The sequence below is a fragment of the Pongo abelii genome, chromosome 12, assembly GCF_028885655.2.
Source record: "Pongo abelii isolate AG06213 chromosome 12, NHGRI_mPonAbe1-v2.0_pri, whole genome shotgun sequence".
Classification (NCBI taxonomy): Eukaryota; Metazoa; Chordata; class Mammalia; order Primates; family Hominidae; genus Pongo; species Pongo abelii.
Genome location: NC_071997.2, coordinates 62,314,608 through 62,332,799, shown reverse-complemented (window position 1 = coordinate 62,332,799; position 18,192 = coordinate 62,314,608). Strand labels below are relative to the sequence as shown.

Below are 18,192 nucleotides of genomic sequence, written 5' to 3'. Positions count from 1 at the left end.
AAGGCTACAGTGAGCTGCAATTGCGCCACTGCACTCCAGCCTGGGCAACAGAGTGAAACTCCGTCTCAAAAAAAAAAAAAAAAAAAAAAAAAAAAAGTATGTTCACATGTAATGGATTCATTGTTGTTACTTTTAAATCATCAGTTTCTAATATGGCGTTTTTCCAAAATACTAATTTTAATGTTTATCGTATTTTGGACATGGTAAATATTGTTAAAAACCACTAAATAAAAGTTATTTGGGGTTGTCTATAATTTTTAAGAGTGTAAAAGAGCATATCATTGGATTTGTCAATGATTTCTTGAATATAACACCCAAGGCACAGGCAACAAAAGAAAAAATAGATGTACTGGACCTCATGAAAATTAAACACTTTTTTGCATCAAACGGCACTTTCAGCAGAGTAAAAAAGGTGATGCACAGAATGGGGAAAAATATTTGAAAAGCATATCTCTAGTATGGCTTAACACTGAGGATACATAGAGAAATTTAAATATTCCACAACAGAAAAACCAAACAACCCCATTCAAAAAAGGGCAAAGGACTTGAACAGACATTTCTCCAAAGAAGATATACAAGCACAATAAGCCCACAAAAAGATACTAGAAATCGTAAAAAGCATGGGGAAAAAAAAGGAGACATATTGGACTACATCAAACTTAAAAATTTCTGTGCAACAGAGGATACAATTAGGAGTGAAAAGGCAGCCGGGTGCAGTGGCTCACACCTGTAATCCTAACACTTTGGGAGGCTGAGGCAGACAGATCACTTGAGCCTAGGAGTTCAAGAACAGCCTGGGTAATATGGTGAAATCTCATCTCTACAAAAAATAAAAAATTAGCCAGATGTGGTGGCATGAGTCTATAATCCCAGCTATTTGGGAGGCTGAGGTGGGTGCATCCCTTGAGCCAGGAAGATCGAGACTGCAGTGAGCCACATTCATGCCATTGTACTCCAGGGATAATACAGCAAGACCCTGTCTCAAAAAAAAAAAAAAAAAAAAAAAAAGTGAAAAGACAACCCACAGAATGGGAAAAAATATTTGCAAATCTTATATCTGAAAAGGACTTACTATCCAGAATATATTTTTAAAATTCCTACAACTCAACAACAAAGAGCAAATGTCTTCATTTTTAAAATGGGTAAAGGACTTTGAATAGTCTCCAAAGAAGGGACATAAATGGCCAACAATCATATGTAAAGATGCTCAACATCACTAATCATTAGAGAAATGCAAATCAAAACCACAAAGAATTATCACCTCACACCCATTAGGTTGGATACTATCAAAAATTTAAAAACAGACCCAACTATATGTGGCCTATGAAGATTAACTTCACATTTAAGAACACATACAGAATGAAAGTGAAAGGCTAGAAAAAGATATTTCAGGCAAATGGAAACCAAAGAGAGCAGGGGTAGCTATACTTAAATAAAATAGACTAAGTAAAAAACTGTAAAACAAGACAAAGAACATCATTACATAATGACAGAGGATCAATTTATCAAGATAATATAACAACTGTAAATATACAGCTGACCCTTGAACAACACAGGTTTGAACTGCACAGGTCCACTTATATGCAGATTTTTTCCAACCAAATGAGGATCAAAAATACAGTATTCAGAGGATGGGAAACCCATGTACATGGAGGGCCAACTTTTCATATACAGAGGTTTCGCAGAGCAACTGTGGGACTTGAATGGTGCAGCTTTTGTTATACACAGAGGTACTGGAAGCAATCCCACGTGAAGGGACAACTGTAAATACATCCAACATCAAAGCTTCTAGATACATAAGGCAAATATCAATACATCTGGAGAGAGAGAGATTATAATACAATAATAGTAGGGGACTTTGGGCCAGGTGTGGTGGCTCACACCTGTAATCCCAGCACTTTGGGAGGCCGACGTGGGCAGATCACTGGAGGTCAGGGGTTCAAGACCAGCCTGGCCAACACGGCGAAACCACATCTCTACTAAAAATACAAAAATTAGCTGCACATGGTGGCTCCCACCTGTAATCTCACCTACTCAGGAGGCTGAGGGAGGAGAATCACTCGAACCCGGGAGGCGGAGGTTTCAGTGAGCCGATATTTTGCCACTGCACTCCAGCCTGGGTGACAGAGCAGGACTCCATTTCAATAATAATAATAACAGTAGGAGACTTCAATAGTCCACTTTCAATAAAGCCAGAAAATCAAAAAGGAAACATCAAACCTGAACTACACTTTAGACCAAAGGAAACTAACAGACATGTAAAGAACATTCCATCCAACAGCAGCAGAAAATACATTCTTCCCAAGTGCACATGGAACATTCTTGAGGACAACTCACATGTTAGGCCACAAAACGAGTCTTAATAAACTTTAGAAGACTGAAATCATACCAAGTATCTTTTCTGACCACAATGGTATGAAACTAGGAATAATAAAAGGAATTTTGGAAAATTTCACAAATACAAAGAAATTGAACAACATGCTCGTGAACAATAGCCAGACAAGGACACTACAAGAAAAGAAAATTATAGACTAATGGGACTACATCAGCATAGATGCAAAAATCCTCAATAAGGCTAGGTGCAATGTGGCTCACACCTGTAATACCAGCACTTTAAAAGACTGAGATAGGAGGATTACTTGAGCCCAGGAGTTTAAGGCTGCAGTAAACCAAGATTATGCCACTGCACTCCAGCCTGGGTAACAAAGCAAGACCAGCAAACCGAATTCAACAATACATTAAAAAGATCATCCAGGCCAGGCTCATGTCTGTAATCCCAGCACTTTGGGAGGCGAAGGCAGGCAGACCACTTGAGGTCAGGAGTTTGAGACCAGCTTGGCCAACATGGTGAAGACCCAACTCTACTGAAAATACAAAAAGTAGCTGGGCATGGTGGCAAATGCCTGTAATCCCAGCTACTCAGGAGGCTGAGGCATGAGAATTGCTTGAACCTACGAGGCAGAGGTTGCAGTGAGCTGAGATCACACCATTCCTCCAGCCTAGACAACAAAGCAACAGAGTGAAACTCTGTCCCCTCCAAGAGAGAAAAAAAAAAAAAGATCATCCATTATGATCAATTGGGATTTATTCCTGGGATAGATACAAGGATGGTTCAACGTATACAAATCAATAAATATGATACACCACATTAACAGGAGGAAGGACAACAGCCCTATGATCATCTCAAATTTTTTTTTTTTTTTTTTTACACGGAGTCTGGCTCTGTCACCCAGGCTGGAGTGCAGTGGTGTGATCTCAGATCACTGCAAGCTCCGCCTCCCAGGTTCATGCCATTCTCCTGCCTCAGCCTCCCAAGTAGCTGGGACTACAGGCACCCACCACCATGCTCGGCTAATTTTTTTGTATTTTTAGTAGAGACAGGGTTTCACCATGTTAGCCAGGATGGTCTCCATCTCCTGACCTTGTGATCCACCCACCTCAGCCTCCCAAAGTGCTGGGATTAACAGGCGTGAGCCACCACGCCCAGCGTGATCATCTCAACTGATGGAGAAAGCTATTCAACAAAATTAAACATCCTTTCATGATTAAAAACTCTCAATAAATTAGGCATAGAAGGAATGGACCTCAACACAATAAGGGTCATATACGATAAGGCCACAGCTAACATCATATTGAATAGTGAAAATTGAAAGTTTTTTTCCTAAGATTAGTAACAAGACAAGAATGCTTATTTCAGACACTTCTATTCAACACAGTATTGGAAATCCTAGCCAGAACAATTAGGCAAGAGAAAGAAATAAAATTTGTCGAAATTGCAAAGGAAAAAGTTAAATTGTTTGTTGATGACATGATCTTTAGATAGACAATAGTAAAGACTCACCAAAAAACTGTTAGAACTGATAAACATATTCAGTAAAGTTGCAGGATACAAAATCAACATGCATTTGCTTGTCTGTTAGTATTTTTTTAAAAAAAGAAACAAAATCAACATGCAAAATTCAGTAGTGTTTATATACAATCAACGAACTATCAAAAAAATTGAAAAAAACAATCTTATTTACAATAGCTATTTAAAAATACTTCGGAATAGGCTGGGCTCAGTGGCTCACGCCTGTAATCCCAGCACTTTGGGAGGCCAAGGCAGGAGGATCGCCTGAGCTCAGGAATTTGAGACCACACTGGGCAACATGGTGAAACCCCATCTCTACTAAAATACAAAAAATTAGCCAGGTGTCGTAGTGCGTACCTGTAGTCCCAGCTACTCAGGAGGCTGAGGCACGAGAATCACTTGAGCCCAGGAGGCGGAGGTTGCAGTGAGTCGAGATCACGCCACTCCAGCTTGGGCTACAGAGTGAGACTCCATCTCAAAAATAAATAAATAAATAAATAAAATAAAATAAATAAATGAATAAAAAATACTTAGGAATAAATTTAATCAACGAAATGAAAGATCTGTACATGGAAAACACTATTGAAACACTGATGAAAGAAACTGAAGAGGACACACACAAAACATGGAAAGATATGCTGTGTCCGCAGTTTGGAAGAATTAATATTAAAATGCTCATACTACCCAAAATGATCTACGGATTCAATGCAATCTCTATCAAAATACTAATAAAATTATTCACAAAAATTGAAAAAACAACTCTGAAATTCCTATGGAACCACAAAAGACCCCAAATAGCCAAAGCAATCTGCAGCAAAAAGAACAAGGCTAGAGGTATCATACTGTCTCCAAAATATACTACAAAGCTGTAGTAACCAAAACAGCATGGTACCACCAAAAAACAGACACATAGACTAATGGAACAAAATAAAAAACCCAGAAATAAATCTATGTATTTACAGTCAACTGATTTTCAACAAAGGTCCCAAGAACATACACTGGGGAAAGGACAGCCTACTCAATAAATGGTGCTGGAAAAACTGGATATTCAAATACAGAAGAATGAAATTGGACGTTCATTTCACACCATATACAAAAATCAAATAAAAGTGGATTAAAGACAAACATAAGACCTGAAACTGTAAAACTACTAGAAGAAAGCATAGGGAAAAAGCTTCATGACACTGGTCTGGGCAAAAATTTTGGATATGACTCCAAAAGCTCAGGCAACAAAAGCAAAATAGGATTACATCTAACTGAAACTCTTCTACACAGTAAAGGAAACAATACAGTGAAGAGAGAACTTACAGAGTGAGAGAATACATTTGCAAACCATGTATCTGAGAAGGGGTTGTTATGATCTAAAGTGTAGATAAGAAACTCAAACAACTCAGTAGGAAGAAAACAACCAGAGTTTTAAAATGATCAAAGGACTTGAACAGACATTTCCCAAAATACGACATACAAATGGCCAACAGGAATCTGAAAAGGTGCTGAACTGCACTAATCACCAGAGAAATGCAATTCAAAACAATGACATATCACCTCACTCTTGTTAGAATGGCTATTACAAAAAAGAAGAAAGATGACAAGTATCAGCAAGGATGTTGAGAAAAGGAAACCCTTGCACATTACTGACACAAATGTGAATTAGTACAGCCATTATGGAAAACACTATGGTGATTCCTCAAAAATTTAAAAGTAGAACTACCATATGATCCAACAATACCACTACTGGGTATATATCTAAGGGAAATGAAATCAGTATGTTGAAGAGATATTCACACTCCCATATTCATTACAGCATTATTCACAATAGCCAAGATATAAAATCAATGTAAGTATCTATCAGCAGATGAATGGATAAAGAAAATGTGGTACATATACACAATGGAGTACCATTCATCCTTTAAAAAGAAGGAAATCCTGTCATTTGTGACAACATGAGCGAACCTGGAGGATATTTTGTCAAGTGAAATAAGCCAGGTACAGAAAGACAAGTACCACATGACCTCACTTATATATGGAGTATAAAATAGTTGAACTCATAGAAATAGAGAGTAAAATGGTGGTTACCAGAGGCTGGGGGGTGGGGAGATTGGAAGGATGTTGGTCAAAGGACACAAAATTTGTTAGGAGGAACAAGTTCAAGAGATCCATTGTACATCATGCTGACTACAGTTAGTAACACTATATTGTATATTTGAAAATTGCTAAGAGAATAAATTAAGTGGTCTTATCACAAAAAAATGGGAAGTATATGAGGCAATGCATATGTTCAATAGGTTAATTTAGCCATTCCACAATGTGTGTATATATATATATATATATAAAAACATCATGTTGTATACCATAAATCCATACAATTTTTACTTGTCAAAACACACATTTTTTAAAAATCAAAAATAACAAGTGTCCCAACTATATGAGGAAATTGAACCCCTCATGTAGTGTTACTGGGAATGCAAAATGGTGCAGCTGCTGGAGAAAACAACATGGCAGTTCCTCAAATAATTAAAAATAGAATTACCATATAATCTGGCAATTCCAATCTGGTTATATATCAAATTGAATTGAAAGCAGAGTCCTGAAGAGGTTATTTATTCACTCATGTTTATTGCAGTATTATCACAATAGCAAGCAAGGTACAAGCAACCCAAATGTCTATCAGTGATGAATGGATGGACAAAATGTGGTGTATACATACAATGAAATGTTGTTCAGCCATAAAGAGGAAGTTCTGAAACATGCTATAATATAAACATTTAAGACGTGGGCCGGGCACGGTGGCTCATGCCTGTGATCCCACCACTTCGGGAGGCAGAGGTGGGCAGATCATCCAAGGTCAGGAGTTTGAGACTAGCCTGGCTAACATGGTGAAATCCCGTTTCTACAAAAATACAAAAAATTAGCCAGCGTGGTGGCACGCACCTGTAATCCCAGCTACTTGGGAGGCTGAGGCAGGAGAATCGCTTGAACCTGGGAGGCGGAGGTTGCAATGAGCTGAGATCATGCCACTGCACTCCAGCCTGGGCAAAAAAAACAAAAAAGACATTGTGCAGGGTGATGTAAGCCACACAGGGAGATGTGCTATATGATTCCACTTACTTGGGGTGCCTAATCAGATTCATGGAGAACAGAGGGTACTGGTGGTGATCAGTGGCTGAGGGAGGGGAGAATAGGGAGTTTTCATTTAATATGGATAGAGTTTCAATTTTCAAGATGAAAAGAGTTCTAGAGATAAAGAGCGGTGATGGCTGCACAATATAAATGTACTCAATAGAACTGAATGGTATACTTAAAAATTTTATGTGTATTTTACCACAGCTTTTTATATTTTTAAATTATATAATGGAAGCTGTATGTCCATTGAAAAATGCTCACCATTGCTCCCTCCCCCAGTCCCTGGTGGCCACCATTCCATTCTTACGTATGTGGAATATGCATCACATAGGTAGAATCACATGGTGTTTGTTTTTCCTTCTGTAACTGGCTTGTTTCACTCGGCACAGTATTCTCTAGGTTTATCCATGTTGTCACAGATAGCAGGATTTCCTTCTTTTTTAAAGTTGTATAGTATTCCATGGTGTGTACATACCATTTTCTTCATCCATTCTTCTGTATGCAAGATGAATAAATTCTTTTTTTTTTTTGAGACGGAGTCTCGCTCTGTCGCCCAGGCTGGAGTGCAGAGGCGCGATTTCAGCTCACTGCAAGCTCCGCCTTCCGGGTTCACGACATTCTCCTGCCTCAGCCTTCCCAGCAGCTGGGACTACAGGTGCACACCGCCACGCCCGGATAATTTTTTGTATTTTTAGTAGAGACGGGGCTTCATCGTGTTAGCCAGGATGGTCTCCATCTCCTGACCTCGTGATCTGCCCGCCTCAGCCTCCCAAAGTGCTGGGATTACAGGTGTGAGCCACCGCGCCCAGCCAAGATGAATAAATTCTAGATATCTGCTGTACAATATAGTACCTATAGTTAACAATAAGGTATTGTGCACTTTAAAATACATTAAGAGAATACTTTTTTTTTTTTTTTGAGACAGAGTCTCACTCTGTCGCCAGGCTGGAGTGAGGTGGCGCGATCTTGGCTCACTGCAACCTCCGCCTCCCGGGTTCAAGCAATTCTCCTGCCTCAGCCTCCTGAGTAGCTGGGACTATATGAGTGTGCCACCATACCCAGCTAATTTTTTGTATTTTTAGTAGAGATGGGGTTTCACCATGTTAGCCAGGATGGTCTCGATCTCTTGACCTCGTGATCCGCCCACCTCCGCCTCTCAAAGTGCTGGGATTACAGGCGTGAGCCATCGCACCCAGCCAATACATTTTTTTTTTTTTTTTGGTTTGTTTGTTTTGTTTTTTTTGAGATGGAGACTGGCTCTGTCACCCAGGCTGGAGTGCAGTGGCGCGATCTTGGCTCACTGCAAGCTCCACCTCCCAGGTTCATGCCGTTCTCCTGCCTCAGCCTCCTGAGTAGCAGGGACTACAGGTGCCCGCCACCATGCCCGGCTAATTTTTTTGTATTTTTAGTAGAGACAGGGTTTCACCGTGTTAGCCAGGGTGGTCTCGATCTCCTGACTTCATGATCCGCCTGCCTTGGCCTCCCAAAGTGCTGGGATTACAGGCGTGAGCCACCACGCCAGGCCCAATACATGTTGTCTTAAATGTTCTTACCAAAATACACACAAACACACACACACACACACACACAAACACAAGCAGGCCAGGCACAGTGGTTCATGCCTGTAATCCCAGCACTTTGGGAGGCCAAGGCAGGAGGATCACTTGAGTCTGGGATATTGAGACCAGCCGGGGCAACATAGTGAGACCTCAACTCTACAAAAAACAAAAAAAAATTAGTGGGGGCATGGTGGCACATGCCTGTAGTCCCAGCTACTTAGGAAGCTGAAGTGGGAGCATCATTTGAGCCTGGGAGGTCAAGGCTGCAGTGAGCTGAGATCGCACCACTGCACTCCAGCCTGGGTGACAGAGTGAGACCCTGTTTTTTAAAAAAAAAGAACACAAGCAAATTTTTGGAGGTAATGGATAAGTTTAGCACTTTGGTTGTGGAGATGGTCTCATGGGTGTATGCACATGTTCAAACTCGCCAAGATGTATACTCATCAAGACATATAAACCAAATGCATACTATTTTTTGTGTATCAATTATAACTCAATAAAGCTAAAAAAAAAAAATGAAGAAGGAAAAAGGGTATAAAAGGGTCCTGAGACCAAAACTGCTGATACAGGACATCCATTTCTGCCTCCTGGTTTTTAGGCCCAGTTTCCAACACACCTTCCCCTCCCATGCTTCTCCACAGAATACAGAATCACAAAATCCTAAAAACAAAATCAAAATCAAAACTTAACTAAAGAAGAGATAAGACAGAAAGCACAATGAGCTAGAAAGAGCAATAAGATCCAGTCTTTCTTTTCAAAATAATTTTCCTTTAAGGGCAGGGCCTGATAAGTAGTCCCGCCAGAACAGGCTGGTTTCACTGACAACCCCTCCCTGCTGCCACATGTGGGAGAAGAAAGATGGGGGCAAGGGCCTGAAGTTCAGGTGTCTTGTCTTCTTCACCTTCTGAATCTGATGTGATACAACAGCCAATTAGGCAAAGCAGGTGGGGACATTTTTTATTAGTCAGGATTTGCAGGGGAGGGAAGAGAGGTCTATGCCTTGCTTATTACTAGTAAATAAAAGACAGGGCTGAGAGCAGGGTGACCTCCCGGCTGTAGCCCAGGGTTCCCTCCATTGGGCACTCTCTTTCTGCATTAGATGCCTCTCTGAAGCTGCCTCTCTTCTCCACTCAGGCCTAGAGGTCCACCATTAAAAGATGCATTGTTGGCCAGGCATGGTGGCCCACACCTGTAATCCCAGCTACTTGGGAGGCTGAGGCACAAGAATCACTTGAACCCCAGGAGGCAGAGGTTGCAGTGAGCCAAGAATGCAGCACTGTACTCCAGCCTGGGCAATGGAGCAACACTCTGTCTCAAAAAAAAAAAAAAAAAAAAAAAGATGCATGGTTGTACTTGCTAATAAAATATTTTCTTGCATTTATAAATCACGTAGATTTCTTTTTTAAAAGTTCTTTTTTCTATTATTTTGGGTTGTTGGTCTTTTTCTAATAGTTTGCAAGAGAAAGTGACCCATTGTATTACTTTTCAATTGCAAAATTAGTTTTTAAATATTAGAAAAAGTTAATGAAATAGAAGACAAACAATAGAGATGACAAAACGGGTCCTCAAAGAAAAGACAGACCACTAGTAAAACAGATCATAAAAAAAGGCTGAGGCCAGGCACAGTAGCTCACACCTGTAATCCTAGCACTTTGGGAGGCGAGGACAGGAGGACTGCTTGAGGCTAGAGTTCAAGACCAACCTGGCCAACATAGCAAAACCCCGTCACTATTAAAAAAAAAAAAAAAAGGCTGAAGTATTAAATAATATTGGGATGAAAAATGGAAGATAAAATCGAGCTTTAAAATATAGTAAGACTATGAAAAATCTATTCCAATAATTTAAAAACTTTTTTTGAGAAAAAAATAAAAATTACCAAAATTGACCGGACGAGAAGGAGAAGTAATTGTTTGGGTAATACTTAATAATGGCAGCAGAAGTGATATACGAGAATCTCCTCATAAAGTGCAAACCCATCAAGGCAGTCAGGGCTAGTAAGTCGTTCATCAGTTGCAGTCTTCTGTGATAAAAGAGATGGGTCTTTCGAGCCTGGGCCTGTCAGTCTGGTTTGGAAGGAAAGGAGATGCTGAGAGAACAGAGAGGGGCTGGTACTGCCTTGTGGAGTCAGATTACTCCAGGGCTGAGCCAAGATGCCAAGAAATCTCCTAATTGCCTCCCCAAGGGGCAGCACCCCTGTCAATCTGGCTCAGCCCCAAGGTTGCCCTGCCCACAATTCCCTCCTCACTAACCCTCTTCCTCCTTCCCTCCTCTCCTCACTTCTTCTCCCTCTTTCTCAATCCTCTTCTTTCCTTTCTCTGCCTCCCCTATTTTCTGTTGGAAGACAGTTGTAGCTCCAGGTGTGACTGGTGTCATCGGGTGCCACACCACTTCTCCCTACATCTCGCCCCCTCCCTACCCCAACCTCCTGAAACTTCCAGACAGAGGAGTTGCAGCAAATAGGTGGAGTTCTAAGGCATAACCCTCAGCCTGTCTTGGCCCATTCCCCAAACTCATTCCTAAGTCTCATCTCATGGACACAGAAGAGGTCTAGGAAGGGAAGGGTATGCAGTAAAGGGTGACAGATGTCATAGCTCTGAGCCCTGGTACTAGAGTTAATGCAAAAGATCCACCTTTTGAACTTTGCACTGTCTGTAGCTCAAATAAATGTTCCACATATATAAACAGTATTGTGTCTCGAATTTGTCAATGTGATTGGATGTATAAAAATTAAATATATTTAAATTTGTTACTATTTTCATACCAGCTTATAACCACTTGTATTATCTCAACAGACACTAGACAGACACTAGAAGCACCACCATTATGACACGCATACACGTATGCATGTGAATGTGTGTGTGCTGGGGATTAGAAATGCATTAAATATTTTAATGATAGAAAGAGTGATCTCCTTCAGGAAAACTATGGAGCAAGAGATGGAGGCTCATGCTTGTAGTTCCAGCTACTCAGGAGGCTGAGGCAGGAGAACCACTTGATCTCAGGAGTTCAAGGCCAGCCTGGGCAACACAGCAAGACTCCATCTCCAAAGGAAAAAAAGAGAGAAGAGGAGGAGGAGGAGGAGGAGGAGGAGGAGAAGGGAAAGAAAAGGATGGAGATGATCAGTGTACCCAACATTGCTGTGGTCAAGTTCTGATGTCTCCTTATGGTTCTATCCATGGGGTGGGAGGAAAGGAGGCCACAACAGAGTTGGGTTTATGTAGAAAGGATTCTTTTGTGGATTCTACCAATGATTTACTCCTGGACTGATGCTAGCCCTTAGCAGCCCCTCAGGCAGGTGCTTTGGTAAACCACCTACCTTGTTCAAAAGCCTGGAAGGTGGGGTGAGATTTGAAGAGCAGATACTCTCTGTGAACTCCAGCTTCTGCTGACACAAATGGTCTGGAGTAGCCTGACTATCCAGATACACAGAAACTGATGCTGCAATGGCTGTGACCATACCAAAGGCCAGGACACTTGACCAGGCATGTCCAAGTGCATTAATGGACACAATGGGTTGAAAGAATCAAAATATGGACCATACCAGAAGTTTGTGCTCCTTACCAAAGTCAGCCTCTGGTAAGAATATGGATTGGAATCTAGCATCAGAGAACTAAAAACCTGGAAGGATGAGAAAGAGATGCCACATCGTGGGCACTTCCCAGTCTTCCTCTAAGATATGGAACAACAGCCAGGCACGGTGGCTCATGCCTATAATCCCAGCACTTTGGGAGGCTAAGGTGGGTGGATTACCTGAGGTCATGAGTTCAAGACCAGCCTGACTAACATGGTGAAATCCTGTCTCTACTGAAAATACAAAAATTAGTCAGTCATGATGGCGCACGCCTGTAATCCCAGCTACTTGGGAGGCTGAGGCAGGAGAATCACTTGGGCACTCCAGCCTGGGCAACAAGAGTGAAACTCCATCTCAAACTAATAATATATATATATATGGAACAAGAAAAGGATGCTCACTTTCTCTACCTTTATTTAACATAGACCTGGAAGTCCTAGCCAGAGCAATCAGAAAAAAAAAAAAAGAAATAAAGGGCATCCAGATTGGAAAGGAAGAAGTCAAATTATTCTTGTTTGCAACAACCTAAAAACCTAAAGACTCCACCAAAAAACTGTTAGAAGTCAATAAAGAAATTCAGTAAAGTTGCGGGATACAAAACCAACATACAAAAATCAGTAGCATTTCTATACAACAGCAAAGAATCACAAAACGAAATCAAGAAAGGAATTCCACTAACAATAGCAAAAAATAAAATAAAATACTTAGGTACAAATTTAACCAAAGTAAAAAAACTCTACAATAAAAACTATAAAACAATGATGAAAGAAATTTAAGAGGATACAAAAAATGAAAAGATATCTCATGCTCATAGATTGGAAAAATTTATACTGTTAAAATGCCCATATTACCCAAAGCAATCTACAGATTCAATGCAATCTCTATCAAAATACCAATGACATTCTTCACAGAAATAGAAAAAACAACGCTAACATTCCTAGGGAACCACAAAAGACCCCAAATAGCCAAAGCAATCCTAAGCAGAAAGAACAAAACTAGAGGCATCGCACTACCTGACTTCAAAACATACTACCAAGCTATAGCAGGCTGGGTGTGGACACTCACGCCTGTAATCCCAGCACTTTGGGAGGCTGAGGCAGTAGGACTGCTTGCATCCAGGATTTTGAGACCAGCTGGGCAACACAGTGAGATCCCGTCTCTACAAAAAATTTAAAAATTAAAAAATTAGCTGGGCGTGATGATGTGCACCTGTAGTCCCAGGTACGCAGGAGGCTGATGTGGGAGGACCACTTGAGCCTGGGAGGTCCAGGCTGCAGTAAGCCAAGATCCTGGCCACTGCACTCAGCCTGGGCGAAAGAGCAAGACTCTGTCTCTCAAAAAAAAAAAAAAAAAAAAAAAAAAGCGGGGGTGGGGGAGCAGGATGTAAATTAGTATATAGCCACTGTGGAAAGTAGTATGAAAGTTCCTCAAGAAACTAAAAACATATCTACCATATGATCCAGCAATCCTACTGCTAGGCATAATACATACAAAAGAAAGGAAATCAGTATATTGAAGAGATATCTGCACTCCCATGTTTACTGCAGCAGCAATCACAATAGCCAAGATGTGGAATCAACCTAACAGTCTATCAACAGAAGAATGGATTAAAATGTGGTATATATACAAATACAGCCATAAAAAAGAATGAAATTCTGTCACTTGCAGTAACATGGATAAAACCAAGGCCATTATGTTAATTGAAATAAATCAAGCACAAAAAAGGTGATCTCATGGAAGTAGAGAGTAAAATGGTGGTTACTACAGGCCAGGAAGGGTAGGAAAGAGACTGATGAGAGGTTGGTTAATGGTTACAAAAATATAGTTAGATAAAAGGAATAAGTTCTAGTACTCAATAGCACACAAGGGTGACCACAGTTAATAATTTGTTATGTTTCAAAATAACTAGAAGATTTAGAATGTTACCAACACAAAGGAATGACAAGGGTTTGAGGTGATGGATATGCTAATTAACCTGATTTGGTCATTGTACACTGTATGTATCAGAATATCACATGTACCCCCGTAAGTATGTTCAATTATTATGTAGTCAAAAAAACCCTACAGGGTAAGAGGTGCCACATCATGGGCACTTCCCAGTCCAGGGTACTATAATTAAAGGTCCCTAAGGAAGGTCCTCAGATCCTCCAACCTATCTAGTGAAATGATACCTAAAACCCATAATTAGAACTCTCGCTTCCTTTCACTGCAATTCCACTAGGTTGGGCCACATTGGGTGAGGCTGGGTGGAGCTAGAACCAGTATTATTCTGAGCTGTTGGCACTCTTTTCCACCCCAGTACAGATGAAGATACTGAGAACGGAGTGTGATGGGGTAGGTGTGGAAATAGATGGAAGTAATGACGAGAAGACAACTTTCTAGTATTACCCACAACTGATGCATTTCAGGTCTCTCTCCCATGAACCCCACTGAACTTATTTGCATTGAGTCTTTGGAAATTAGTGAGCACCTTCTTCAAAGTACTCACCCCTCCATGCCACCCGAGACCTAGGAAATAGGGTGCTTTCTGCGTGGGCTCTCTGCTGGCTCAAGGGCTATAAATTATGAAGTGATTAACTCAAAACCTTCCTCTCTGGGTGCCTCTGGAGGTGACATAGTAGGAACCCTGGTGCTGTGGTTTGAATGCATCCACCAAAGTTCATGTGTTGGAAACTTAATCCCCAATGCATCAGTGTTGAGAGGTAGGATCTTTAAGAGGTGATTAGGTCATGAGGGCTGTGCTCTCATAAACAGATTCATGTCATAGTCACAAGACTGGGTTCCTGATAAAAGGATAAGTCTGGCCCCTTCCTCCCTTGCGCGTGTATACTTTCTTGCCCTTCTACATTCCACCATGGGATGACGCAACAAAAAATAGCCAGGCGTGGTGGCACGAGCCTGTAGTCCCAGCTACTTGGGAGGCTGAGGCAGGAGAATCACTTGAACCCAGGAGGCAGAGGTTGCAGTGAGCTGAGGTCGCGCCACTGCACTCCAGCCTGGGCAACAGAGAGACTCCGTCTCCAAAAAAATAAATAAATAAAATAAATTCTCCTTCCCAAAATATCAACTCTGGCACCTCAACTTCCACCACCAGAGAGGCCCTAAAGTTACTCAATGGCTCTCTGTTAAAATACAAATATCCCTCAATTCAGAGTAGGGGGTAGGGGACTGGTGTGATGTCATTCGAGAGCAAACCCATTGTAACCCTGGAATTTCTATATCTGGGGCTTAGGAGTGGCAATCCAGCAGAAAGAGGATTGGGGCAGGGAAGTGGCAGGTAATTACATTGAATACTTATTTGGAATAACTTTGGCCAAGGGACTGACAGAAATTTGGGATGCTAAAGACATATAAGTGACGCCCTGACTACCATTCCAGCAAAAGAAACAAGCTGAGTGCAAAGACATTGGCAATAAAATTTAAAAAAATAAAAAAATAAAAAAAAACAGGAGTTCGGCCAGGCACGGTGGCTCACACCTGTAAGTAATACTAGCACTTTGGGAGGCTGAGGTGGGTGGATCACAAGGTCAGGAGATTGAGACCATTCTGGCCAACATGGTGAAACCCCATCTCTGCTAAAATACAAAAAATGAGCCAGGCGTGGTGGCACGCACCTGCAGTCCCAGCTACTCAGGAGGCTGAGGCAGGGGAATCACTTGAACCCAGGAGGCAGAAGTTGCAGTGAGCCGAGATTGTACCATGGCACTCCACCCTGGTGACAGAGCAAGACTCCGTCTCAAAAACAAAACAAAACAAAACAAAATAGGAGTCCTGGACTTAGTGGAGGGCATCAAATTCAACTCCCTCCCCTACTTGGCCACTTTGCTTGTCAGAAGCAGGTAAGCACACCAAGGCTGAGCTAAGAAATATCTACAAGGGGTCTTGTGTCCTCAGAATTCTCATCAAGGACCCCTCCCTAGAGGAGGCTGAGGAGGGAGTACAGGTCCTTGGGCCACAAATGGTGGGAGAAGGGCACAGTGAATTGTGAGCTGTCTTATCCAGTCACATGATCTCTTTTTCTCCCTCCTCCTCTGGTCTCTCCCTCTCCACCCTTCCCCTCCCTTTGCCCTTTTTTAAAGATTTGGTTAAAATAGATGCAAACTCCAATCTTTTCTATTTTTAATACCTAGCCATTACATAATCCACACAGTAATTGCTGACTTGAAAAACTATTGGCAACATTAGAAAATCCCCAGAGTTTTAAACAGGAAAAGGATTACTACAGCACAAAAGCCTTTGGTAGTTTTACTGACTAGTAAACCATTGGTAATCGTCACTTGCCAGTGGAAGTCACATGGGCCCTGGGAAACACTCCCCTATCTCAGGGAAAGCAGGCTGGGGGAAGGGATGAAATGCAGCCTCAGCTGGGAGGAGGAGGCTGCTGGTGGGGTGGTGTGCTGAGCTCTGAGTGCGGCTCCAACAAGAGAGCTCCAGCCAAAAGTGCTGAAGGAGTGAGCTTCAGGTTGTCCTCGGGCCACCTTTTACTGCTTTTGTTTCTTGCTAGGGAGTGAGTGAAGTCTCCAGCGGCCCAGTCCTTTCCCTCTCAGTTTCCCACCTTCCTACAGCCTCCAACACATTCCTATAAGAGCCTGAGGGAGGGTGGACTACTCCAGTTAAATAGGAGATTTTATAAAGACACAGGAGCAGGGAAGGCTGCCTGTTTATCACAAAGACCTAACCCACTCCTCTGCAAGGCTTTCCAGACATTAGGCCAGAACCACACTATTTAATTCTCCAATAAAATTATCCAATGAAAGTTTAAGAACCAGTGGTTTGGTTTACAACCAAGCAGAAGTTAATTACCTAATTGAGACAAAATTCTCTGTATGTGTATGTATGTTGGGAGTGTGGGCAGTGTATAAGATACAGAGGGGACAGGGACTACTCTCCCTGATTTTGCCACTTCTGCCACAATCCTAACCCCAATAATCAAGGAGGATCCGAGTAACCACATGGCCATTCATTCAATAAACGTATGCTGAATGCGACATACCAGACTAGGTGCTGGGGATGCAACACTGAGCAAAATCACTGCCCTGCTAGAACTGCTAGGTCAGTGAAGGAGAGAGACATTAATCAAAATATTACATAACCATATCATTACAATCATAATGAAGGGTTATGAGGGGAAGGTACAGGGCACTAGGAGCATTTAGAATAGGGGTATTGGATTGGGTCTGAGGGTTCCTAGATTATCCTAAGGACTCCAGGGTTCTTTTAAATCAGTACCCCTTCTTCTTCCCCTCACCCCCCTCCTTCCTTGCTTCCTGTAGTTAATATTTACTGTTTTTTTTCTACGAGGAGGATAATGCCAGGTTCTTCACATGCATAATCTCATGTGATTCTCATGACAAACTTACAATTCAGCACTTTAAGACAAAGGATTTGTTGAGAAAGGCTGATGCACATTTTGTAAGGAGAACTATATAAAATTTATGGCACTGATTAGTTAAAACTCTTCTGGCTGCAGGTGGCAAAATTCCAAATCAAATTTTCAAAAGGAGGGGTAAAAAAAGGGAAAACCTGAGGGCTGGGCGCAGTGGCTCACGCCTGTAATCCCAGCACTTTGGGAGGCCGAGGCGGGCGGATCATGAGGTCAGGAGATCAAGACCATCCCGGCTAACACGGTGAAACCCCGTCTCTACTAAAAATACAAAAAATTAGCCGGGAGTGGTGGCGGGAGCCTGTAGTCCCAGCTACTTGGGAGGCTAAGGCAGGAGAATGGCGTGAACCCGGGAGGCGGAGCTTGCAGTGAGCCGAGATTGCACCACTGCACTCCAGCCTGGGCGACAGAGTGAGACTCCATCCAAAAAAAAAAAAAAAAAAAGGGAAAACCTGGGCCCATGTCAATGAAATGTTCAGGGTTAGACTAGCTTAAGGCACAGTTAGATCCAGGTGCTCCAAAGATGTCATGTGGCCTTCATCTCACTCCATCTCACAGCTCAGCTTTTACTTATGCTGGTTTCATTCTCAGGCAGCGTTCCCCTCGGGGTGGCAAGATGGCCCTCAGCAACATAAGACTTACATTTTACAGGCTTGGGAACCTACCTGGAAAAGAAATGAGTTCACTTTCTTAACAGTTCCAACAG

General features: G+C 41.8%; 1 protein-coding gene across 33 annotated transcripts in view; it reads right to left on the bottom strand.

Annotated features, from left to right (window-relative positions):
• ASPRV1 (aspartic peptidase retroviral like 1) overlaps positions 1–18,192 on the bottom strand; it is a 133,258-nt gene that overhangs the window by 53,114 nt on the left and 61,952 nt on the right. The gene's annotated exons all lie outside the window — the stretch shown is intronic.